This window comes from Rhinoderma darwinii (genome assembly GCF_050947455.1).
Source record: "Rhinoderma darwinii isolate aRhiDar2 chromosome 5 unlocalized genomic scaffold, aRhiDar2.hap1 SUPER_5_unloc_16, whole genome shotgun sequence".
In the NCBI taxonomy this organism is placed as follows: Eukaryota; Metazoa; Chordata; class Amphibia; order Anura; family Rhinodermatidae; genus Rhinoderma; species Rhinoderma darwinii.
The window spans coordinates 3,007-13,774 of NW_027461772.1; the positions used below are offsets into that span (position 1 = coordinate 3,007).

The following is a 10,768-nucleotide window of genomic DNA, read 5'->3' on the forward strand; positions in this document are numbered from 1 at the left end:
GAAGACAAGGAAGGTGAATGAGCTGTTCCAATGTGAAATGCCGGAAACACAGAAACACAGAAGACACACACACACACAACAAGAGGTGGCAATGTATTCATTAATTGCATTTAATAAATGAGCTCATTATCACACATGACTGTACAAATGCATTGTCCAACAGGTGTTGAAATAATGGGATTAAAAGGGGAGATCCCTTCAGAAAGACAGAAACAATGGCAAAGAGAAAAAACACTTTTGGAATCTGCTTTTAGTCAACACATAAGGAAAGGGTGCACCGGTCCTGGAAATACTGCAATACCAGGTCAATGCGTGGAGTGGACAGAGCAAGCTCTATTTCCATCTCCCTGTTCTAAAAATCCATTTAATATATGGTCCCCAGATAGGGGACGTATCAGATATTAAACTGATAAGAACAGATTTTTTTTCAGTTGGCTACCCCCTCGCGGGGGTGTCAATGATTTATTTATAAAAATTTCAATTTTACAATAAAACACATTTTAGTTACATAAATAAATACAAAGAATTTTTACATTGTAACAATAGTAAAATCAAATTTTCATAAAATTTATGTAGAGGGACATGGGGCAAATCTTTATTTATTTGGAGTTCCAGTCAGTCACAAACCATTTATTTAGAAGGGTGGCATTCCTTTTTTTGTCTAGTAAAAAATAAATATACATCTCACTAAAACAAAGACCTAAAACATCATCAACTGATAAAACGTCGTGCTTAAAAAGGAGGATGTTCCTGGCCTTCCATAGAGCTTCTTTGGCGCAATTCATCGTCTTCCATGCAATTATCTTCTGACTCGCGGTTGGGCATCCAAAAAGTCCATATAAAATATCTTCATAGTTTAAGTCCTTTAGGTCTGCCATCTTCACCAAAAGAGGGAATATTTTTTCCAAAATTGTTTTGCAAAGTCACATGTCCAAAAAATATGTCTTATAGTTTCCTCGGCCTGGCAGCCTTCCCTCGGGCAGACGGCAGACCTCGCGAATCCTCTTCTGTACTGGAATGCCCGGCATGGAAGACATTGATGAACGCAGCTCCAGGCCAGGTCCATCTGTGCATTAAAAAGATAAAACACATTAATCATTTTGAAAATAAAAGCACATCGTTGCGTATTAAAATTCTCTACATTGCTGACCGTCTCGCTCTCTCTCAGGTCTTTAATTATTTTTTTGCTGTTTTTAAGTTCGTTCACGGTCTTCCCTTTTAAATTGAAGAGAGACACTATTTTTTCTAAAATTACGTAATTCGCTGGTAATTTAAAAGCGTATGGTGAGGATAAAATTATGTTGAACCAACCAAACCTCCGCATAAAAAACCCAGTATTAAAACGTAAAAAGTAAGACCAATAGTGCTCTTTAAAAAGGGAATTAAAACAGAAACTAAAGAACTTAATTAAAAGAAACCTATTAAAATCAGGAAAATCTTTGCCACCCTTTGGTTTGGACTTTATTACCGTTTCTCGTTTCAATTTCTCCATCCTGGAACTCCAAAAGAAGGTAAAACATGCTTTTGTTATTTTTCGTAATAAAACTGTTGGGGGAGGGAACACCATGCTTGTGTATAAAAGAAGGGGTAAAATGACCATTTTTATGATTAAAATTTTTCCCTCCATAGTGAGTTTCCTCATATTCCACATACAAATTTTATTGTTTACCTTCTGCGCCACCATGTCCCAACTTATAAAACCATTGTCGTGCTCACTGAAGGAGATACCTAAAACTTTAATAGTATCTGACACAGGAACGGGTACGTCTCTAAAAACCATGCTTCCTATGCTTAAAATATTACTTTTGCTGAAGTTTATTCTAAAACCGGAAGCACAGCAATAAAACTCAATTTGTTTTAGGGCTTTCTGAAGCGAGAGGGTGTCCCTACAAAGTATCGCCACATCATCCATGTACCCCACTGCTTTAGCCTCTATGCCGCCACCCCCCGGCAGGGGGACTCCACGTATCTGTTTGTCCCGGCGTATTGCGCATAGCAGAGGCTCTAGTGCACATATGAAAAGCAGTGGGGACAAGGGACACCCCTGCTTCACCCCAGAGTTTAAAAGAACGTCCTGTGTCTTAAAACCATTTACTAAAATTTTGCTTGTGCAATCTTTATAAAAGGCTTTAATAGATAGTAAAAAACCTTCAGGTATACCCATCCGCTCTAAAACCTTAAAAAGATAAAAGTGCGATACTCGGTCGAAAGCTTTTTGAAAATCTATGGATAAAATGGCTAATTTTCCGTTTCTAGATTTTGTGTCTTCAATCGCATCTTTTATTAAATTAATATTATCCCAGATGCTGCGGCCTGGCACCCCACACACCTGGTTAGAGTGTATGATGTGGGGTACTATGGCTTTTAAACGGTTTGCACATAGTTTTGCCATTATTTTGTAGTCACTATTCAGAAGGGTTATTGGTCTCCAATTCTCTAAAACTGCGATGTCACCTTTCTTGTATAGCAAGGAGACCTCACCCTTCCGCCAGGACTTAGGCAGCATCTTGGAATGAAAGACTTCGGTAAAAAGGTTTAAGAGATCATCTTTTAAAATATCATAAAATTTGACATAAAACTCGCTGGGTATACCGTCCGGGCCAGGAACTTTACCTGCTTTAAAACTCTTCACTGTCTCTAAGATCTCCTGCTCCGACAGTTCCTGCAATAAAAAATTCTGGGAGACAGGGTCTAAAACAGTGGTAATCTCCTTCAGCGAGTCACGCATAAAATCACGATCCACAGTTTTCACATTAAAAAGGTCAGTATAAAACTCATGAACTTTACTTAAAAGACCCTGTACATCCGACACCCCATCAATATTTTTAAGAATAGCTTTTTTATTGTTCATTTTCTTAAAAAAGTACCTGGAGCAGGTCTCGTTCTCTTCCACGTGCTGTACTTTAGAACGAAATATAATTTCTTTACCTTTCTGCTCCAGGCACTGAGCTATCTCTTTTTTTAAGTTGGCGATGTCGTCTTGTACCTCTATCTCGTGTTCTCTCATCTTGTACAGGGTCTGTAGGCGGGTGTTGAGAATTTTAAAAAAAACTTGCTTCTCTCTGGCTTTCGCCACGCTTTTTTTAATAAAAAATTCTTTTATTTTCCTTTTCATTTTCTCCCACCATGCGGTGATGGGAGCCCGTGTGTCTCTCACCCGCCTACTCTCTTTGTAAAATTCAATAAAATCTGTAAAAACCTGTGGATCATCTAAAAGGGAAACATTTAACTTCCAGGACTTTTTACTAATAATGTTATTAAAATCACGCTTTACATAAAATGATAAAAGCTTGTGATCGGAAAAAACATTGGTTAAAACTTCACATTTAAAAGGCAGTAGATTCTCATTACAAAATATAAAATCTATCCTGGAGCTACAGGTGGCGTTGCTCCAGGTAACGCCGGCTTCCTCTGGACTGCTCCTGTTACACTCTTTATAAACGTCTTTTAATTTAAAATCACCCACCATATCTTTGAGCAGTCCAGAGGTCTTGTCATAGTTTCTGCTTGTAGCGCTGGTAAGCCGGCGTTCCCCCCTCAGGATACAATTAAAATCACCTGCGAGGATAAAAGGCTCAGTCGTGTTAATAAAAAGAGGTAAAATCGCTAACATTTCTGCTCTTTCATTTTTATCTGGTGAGCCGTAAAAATTTAAAAACTGCCATTTCACACCGTCAATAAAAGCCTTAACCAATAAAATACGTCCTGGAAGAATCTCTTGGATAAAATCGATTAAAACGTTTCCCTTAAAAAGAATGGCGACCCCTGCTGATCTGGACTCGTTAGATCCAGACCAGACTGATGGACCATACTTCCAATCCTCTTGGTATTTATGGTACTTCATCATATGGGGAATGCCGCACTCCTGCAGGAAAAAAACAGAGGCTGCCAGGCCAGCTAAAAAGCTGAAGAGAGCAACCCTTCTAACTTTGGACTTGGCGCCCCTCACGTTGAGGGAGATTCCCTTTACTTCTGACATTGTGGAGATTAAAATAGCGTCTTGATTTTAAAATAATAAATATTCGTGGAACTTAAAATCAGACATTTCCTCCACCAGCATTACCAGAACTCTCGTTTGCGCTCATATCCCCACCCTCGTCCGAATCGCCTGCAAAGAGGGACGAAAAGGGAGAGGAACTACCTTCACTGAGAGCCGTGCCAGCAACTCTTATCTCGTACAAGGGGAGCCCACTCTCGCTTAGCGTCACCTGGGTCTCAACTGGGTGACCACGTAGGTCCATTTCGGGTGGGTCCCCCAAGGGCCCCGCCTCTCCCCCCAGGCTCTGTTGACGCCGTCTTAGAGGGGGAGGTTGCGCACATGGCGGGGTGTCCGGTATCTGGGAGGGAACAGTGCCCACCCTCCTCACCAGGTCAGGCGAGGAGGTGGTCCTAGGAGGAGCCTCACTTTTCTTTACGGATGTGTCCATCTGCTCCTCCCCTGATTCCCTCCTACCAGCACGCTCCTGTTTTCCCTTTTTCCGGGGACCCACCGCTACCCAGTTCTCCTGCTCGGAGTCAGACTCCTGAGACCCAGGTACAGGAGCAGGCCCGGCACCCACTGGACAACCAGCCCTCTGGGATGCCACAGTATCATTGGTGGCCTGCTCCTTTTCCGCCTTCCGCTTTGCTTGCCTTTTGTCATTGGCGCTGGGCTCCTTCCTTTCCTCAGAGGTTGCTGGCTGCGAGGCACCTGCTTTGGCTCCATTACTCCGCACCACTGAAGCCCAGGTGCCTCGCTGCTCCTTCGCGGCCCCGGCATGCTCCTCTCCCCGGGGGTGGGACTGGTCTGCTGGTGGAGCACGTGGGGGCGCCTCGGGTTGCTCATTTTCTTCGCCTCGGTACCTATGGGGACAAGAATAGTACAAATGACCAGTTTTTTGGCAAAAATTACATTTTTTCTCTTGTGAGCATTCTCTCATATTGTGCTCTTTGCTTCCACAGTTTCTACAGGTGACATCGCAGTTAAAACTGGTATGTCCATAAGTACCGCAGGCCCTGCAGAAGTTTGGCATCCCTGAAAAATAGAGGTCGCCATTCACATTTCCAATTTTAAAACGAGCCGGTGGTAATCTCGTTTCCTGGGTGGAGGGGTCCTTTATCAATGTTACTAAAAACTTCCACTTGACGGTCCACACTCCACACTCGTTCATAACTCTCCCCAACAGTTTGACATTCTTGAAGTAGGCAGCTAAGAATGCTGCCACTTCCATATCCTTCACATATGGGGAGTACATTTTAATCACCACGAGTTTCGTAATTTCGAAGGCATGTTCTACTACCTGGACTCCCGCTACCACGAGTTCACCTTTTCTCCTCTCAGCTCGGTCCATGGCATCACGGAGGATTCCTTCTCCCATAAAGGTGACGTCGAAAATTCCTCGTTTCGGGTAGTCCTGGATAGCCAAAATCTCATTCTTGTGGACCGCCAGTAGTTCTTCCAAGATCTTGTGGACCAAGAACTTTACGCCACGTGGACCGCCTCCACCCTCTGCCACGATAAATCGGGCAGAGTTCCTTAGCCGGGCATACACCGGCACCGCATCTGGTTCGCCCGCCATCGCCTAGCCGGGTCGAACCGCGCAGCTTGCGCTGCTCCCTATGGGGTCCGGAGACACACCAAAGGGCTGGGGGGGGGATCGCAACTCGTTGCTCAGGACTAAGCCTCTCTCCCAAATAGCAGCACGGGGGTGAAGTCCAGGCGAACCTGGACGATCCCCCGAGGCCGAGAGAGAGGGTACCTGAGCACCTTCTGACTAAAAACCTCCTGTATAAATACACTTGATCTTAGCCAAAAGGCCGAGAAGCGATAACCCGAGCGGCCCTTGCCTTGCCCGAGCCTGTCCCATACTGCTGTTCACCCCTTGCAGCGATTGATTCAGCCTACTCCTAGGCAATTCCATGGGGCCCTGCAGGCTCACACACATTTACAGCTACTAAGCGGGAGGGAGGTGAATAAAGGCCGGAGAGGAAGCCAGACAGGATTTGCTTCTTTTGCTTGCACCACAATGCAGTGCTGAAAGAGGAGGAATCTACATAAAAACGCCTTCCTGGCAACGCCCAAATGCCCTCCTGCCATGCAGATAAACACTGGCAGCGGCAGCAAGTGCATGCCCACAGCCACCCCTTGTTCCTTCACACCTTGTATCAGCTTTAATCCAGTCCTGTGCTGCCTGCTGAGCAGCACTGAACAACACTGCCTGGGCCCAGGCTTTTATCTCTGAGGCAGGCCCCATTATGATGTCAGAAAGCTGGCTCTGGAATCCTGAGGGCTCCACTATGACACGTGCAAAGTTCCGTCTGAACTTTATATAAGACGGTGAGGCTCAGTCAGTCACTCAGTGTTGCCTGAGAGGGCAACACTGCAACAGCCGGCCGCCAGGCTGTCTTTTTTTTGCACATTTATTTGCCTCCAGGAGGCCACAAGAGGGAGACAAGGGACTGCAAAATGGAAAATAGGCATCCACCAACTTTACAGACAACTTCTCTTTGCTCCTACAACCTCCATCCTTGCACAGTTTGTTATTCTTCCAGGTAACATAGTAACAAATCCAAATTGCTGCTCTCTTTGTAGGCAAGCAAGGGTTTGTTGCAACTGCAATTCTTACTTCTTCTTGAAATGTAGGGACGACAGTACATTCCATCACATCCATCTAGTGTACACAGGTAGGTCCATTGTGGCGGGTAGGCGGCTGGCTGCTTTAATGGCTGTTTGCTGTTCCCCTACTCCACTCCACTCCACTATTTGACTGTGGTGCTGCATCAATCAGTGGCTGGCTCAGGTGCAGCTCTTTAACTTACCTAGGAGGGAGGGCGGAGAGAAGACAAGGAAGGTGAATGAGCTGTTCCAATGTGAAATGCCGGAAACACAGAAACACAGAAGACACACACACACACAACAAGAGGTGGCAATGTATTCATTAATTGCATTTAATAAATGAGCTCATTATCACACATGACTGTACAAATGCATTGTCCAACAGGTGTTGAAATAATGGGATTAAAAGGGGAGATCCCTTCAGAAAGACAGAAACAATGGCAAAGAGAAAAAACACTTTTGGAATCTGCTTTTAGTCAACACATAAGGAAAGGGTGCACCGGTCCTGGAAATACTGCAATACCAGGTCAATGCGTGGAGTGGACAGAGCAAGCTCTATTTCCATCTCCCTGTTCTAAAAATCCATTTAATATATGGTCCCCAGATAGGGGACGTATCAGATATTAAACTGATAAGAACAGATTTTTTGATTGAAAATTGCTTTATTGACAATCAATCGTCATCATACAAACATTACTGCGACGCAGCGCAAGCCATGAAGCAGCAAATAATAAATAATAACAGTCGTCAAACATAACATGACAGTATAATACACAGTACAGGCTAGCCTATGCTATACATTACACCACATGCTACACTAACATTCTTGCATTCACTAAAGCCAAACAACAAAGCATTACAGACAAGTGATGGGATAGGGGAGTGGGTAGGAGGGGATAGGGAAGGGGGAAATCACAGGCCCGAAGCTTTATTGAAAGACAACACACAAGAAGGGAGAGTGGGGGGAAGGGGAGTATCAGTCCTCTTCCTCATCGACGTCCGGGCTGTCCCAGGTGGAATAGTCTCTGAGCAGGCTGTGGATCAGCCTGCGGCAGTCCTGGACGGACACACTCTCTCTCCGCAAAATCAGACGGTTCCTGGCAAACCATATAGCGTCCTTAAAGCAGTTCATAAGGCGCCAGGCTTCCTGGATTGCTCCATCCGTGGTATTCCCAGGAAATAGTCCATAAAGTACCGAGCGGTACGACAGTCTGTTCCTGGGTACTGAGTCCTTGAGTTCATGTTCCAAGGCTTTCAACAGACCCTGTGCAAAGGGGCACTGCCAGAAAATGTGCAAAGATGTTTCCTCCGTGAAGGGGCACCTGGGGCAGTACCGGGTCTTGCACAGGTTGCGGGCATGCATGAATGACCTAAGAGGCAGTCCTCCCTGGATGGCCATCCATGAAATGTCCTTGTGCCCGTTGGTCAACCTGCCAGATGACACGTTAGTCCAAACAGTCTCCAACGTGTCGGCATGAAGCCCTGGAACAGACTCCAGTGAGTCCTTTGCTCTGATGTGCTTGTGGATCGTCTTAGGTTTCCACAAGTCGGGCTTAAGACCCTCCAGTTGATGCTCCCTCACAAACCGGACGACATCTCCGTAGAACCAGGGAGCGTGCCAGTTGTAAGGGAAGGAGCTGTCCCACTTGTCCCAGCCAAAACCTCGCCAGAGGGGAAGGAGGAAGTAGCGGGACATGGCCTTGCCCGCAGAGCCGTTTGCTGTCCTCAGAGTCCTACGAACACAGTCACATGCAAAAGCGATCCGCAGCAGAGTGGGAATGTCGGGTATACCCTTCCCACCTTTGCGGGGCTCCTTGTACATAACAGTCCGCTTTACTCTGTCCATTTTCGAGCCCCAGATGAAGCGAAACACAGTCCTGGTAATGGCCCTCGAGACGGTGGCAAGAGGGGGCCATGCCTGTGCAGTGTATTGTAGCACAGGCAAGACTTCGTTACGCAGGACCATTGCTTTGCCCTCGATAGTGAGTTGTCTGAGGCTCCACAGTCCGATCCTTTGGTTGACTTTGGCCAAGCGTTCTTCCCACGACTTTAGGGCTGCACCTTCCTTTCCGAACCAGACTCCCAGAATTTTGATGAAGTCCGGCTTGATAGTAAACGGGAAGGAGGCAGGAGAAGGCAGGTACCACTTTCCGAAGAGCATGGCTTCCGACTTCCCGCAGTTGACTTTTGCCCCTGAAGCGCGTCCGAACTCCTCACAGGTCTGGACGAGTGCAGTCACCGAACTCTGGTCAGCGCAGAAGACGGTCACGTCGTCCATGTACAGCGAGCATTTGACCTCGAAGTGTCCTGGACCTGGTGCGGTGATCCCTCTGATCTCTCCATTCTGCCGGATAGCCTCTGCGAAGAGCTCTATAACACAAACAAAAAGGAGAGGTGAAAGAGGACAGCCTTGTCTAACCCCCGACGATACAGGAAAGGGGTCAGTCTTCCAGCCGTTCACCAGCACCGAGCTGTAAATGTCACAATACATCAGGTTAACATACAAACAGAACAACCTGCCAAGCCGCAGCCTACGCAGAGCCTTACCCATGAATTCGTGAGAGACCCGGTCAAAAGCCTTCTCCTGATCCAGACTGACCAGGGCCGCGTGTGTACGGCGGCTTTGCATGTAATGCACCGTGTCCCTCACCAGGGCAAGACTGTCGGCCACCCTACGGCCAGGAATGCCGCAGGTTTGGTCCGATCCGATGATCTGTCCGATGACAACCTTCAGTCTGTTGGCCAATACTTTGGCGAGGATCTTGTAGTCCACGTTCAGGAGAGAGATGGGACGCCAGTTTTTCAGGTCACATCTCTCCCCCTTCCGCTTATACAAGATCGTGATCATGCCTTCTCTCAAGGACGGTGGCATTCTACCCTCCACCACCATCTCCTCATAGAGCTCCAGCAGGTCCGGACAGATCAAGTCCCCCAGCGCTACATAGAGCTCTGCTGGGAGACCATCACTGCCCGGGGTCCTGCCGGGTCTGAAGGATTTAGCGGCAGAGAGCAGTTCCTCCACCGTCAGGGGTACATCCATAGCCTCCGTACCTGCAGGATCAAGATGATTAGTGATACCTGACAGGAATTTATCGGCGGCTTCGGGGTCAGTGGTTTTCCGGGAGTAGAGGCTTCGGTAGTAGTCTGTGACGACTCCCATCACCTCCTTCTTCCCAGAATGCATGTTTCCGGTCTCATCTCGGAGTTCCTTCAGGGGCGTGTGGCCGGCATGGAGTTTCCTGAAAAAGAACGAGTTACATTTCTCACCCTTCTCCAGGTTCTCCACCTTGGAACGAAAGACAATTCGCTTGGATTCCTCCTCAAAGTGCCTTTTCAGGCCCTTTTTGGCTTCCTCCAGCTCCTTCCTGACGTCCCAGCCGCATTGAAGGAGGTCTTGCAGGGATCGCAGCTGACGCTGCATCTCTCTGAAGTCTCTCTTCCTCTCACACGCCTGTTGGCGACTTTTTGCCTGAAAGAAACAACGAAATTCAACTTTAACATATTCCCACCAGTCACAGGTTTTGTCAAAGAAAACTTTATCATTCCTCCAAACAATATAGGCGTCTCTAAGTTCCGCCAGTACCTCCTCTCTTTCCAGCAGGGCACAATTCAGCTTCCAGGAGCCAGGGCCGGGAGGAAAACCGTGGCCGATGGCACCCTGGAAGAGAATGGCCCTGTGGTCAGAGAAGAAGCAGGGGACCATGGAGTGCCCATGCTGCTTGACTGCCCGGGAGGTGAACGCAAAGTCAATCCGAGAACGAAGTGAGCCATCGGGTCGGCTCCATGAATAGTTCACAGAGCCGATCCCCATGGAGCCCACAACGTCCTGCAAGGATGCTTCGGTTACCATCTCGATAAGCAGTTTGGAACTGACATCCAGCTTGATTGAAGTGCCGGAACTTCGTCCATCCTCTTCGATGGGGCAGTTGAAGTCCCCGGCCATCACCACTGCCCTAGTGGTGGCGAGCTGGGTCCGCAGGGTCTGGAATAGTTCCAGGCGCTCAGCCTTCATAGGGGGGGCGTACACGTTGATGAGCCTAATCGGCTCTCCTGCCCAGGAACCGTCTACGACCAACAAGCGGCCGCAGACGAGCTCCTGGACAGAGTCAACAGTAAATACGCCTCCCCTAATCAGGATGGCAACCCCCGCAGACTTACAGTCGCCCCCACCAG

General features: G+C 47.4%; 2 non-coding genes across 2 annotated transcripts; both read right to left on the minus strand.

Annotated features, from left to right (window-relative positions):
- Nucleotides 1-267: 267 nt before the first annotated feature.
- LOC142685965 (U2 spliceosomal RNA) lies at nucleotides 268-462 on the minus strand. Its single transcript, XR_012855377.1, has one exon. It is a non-coding gene; the product is annotated as a U2 spliceosomal RNA (small nuclear RNA).
- A 6,622-nt stretch (nucleotides 463-7,084) lies between these two features.
- On the minus strand, nucleotides 7,085-7,272 carry LOC142685936 (U2 spliceosomal RNA). The gene has a single exon (XR_012855358.1). It is a non-coding gene; the product is annotated as a U2 spliceosomal RNA (small nuclear RNA).
- Between the last annotated feature and the right edge of the window lie 3,496 nt (nucleotides 7,273-10,768).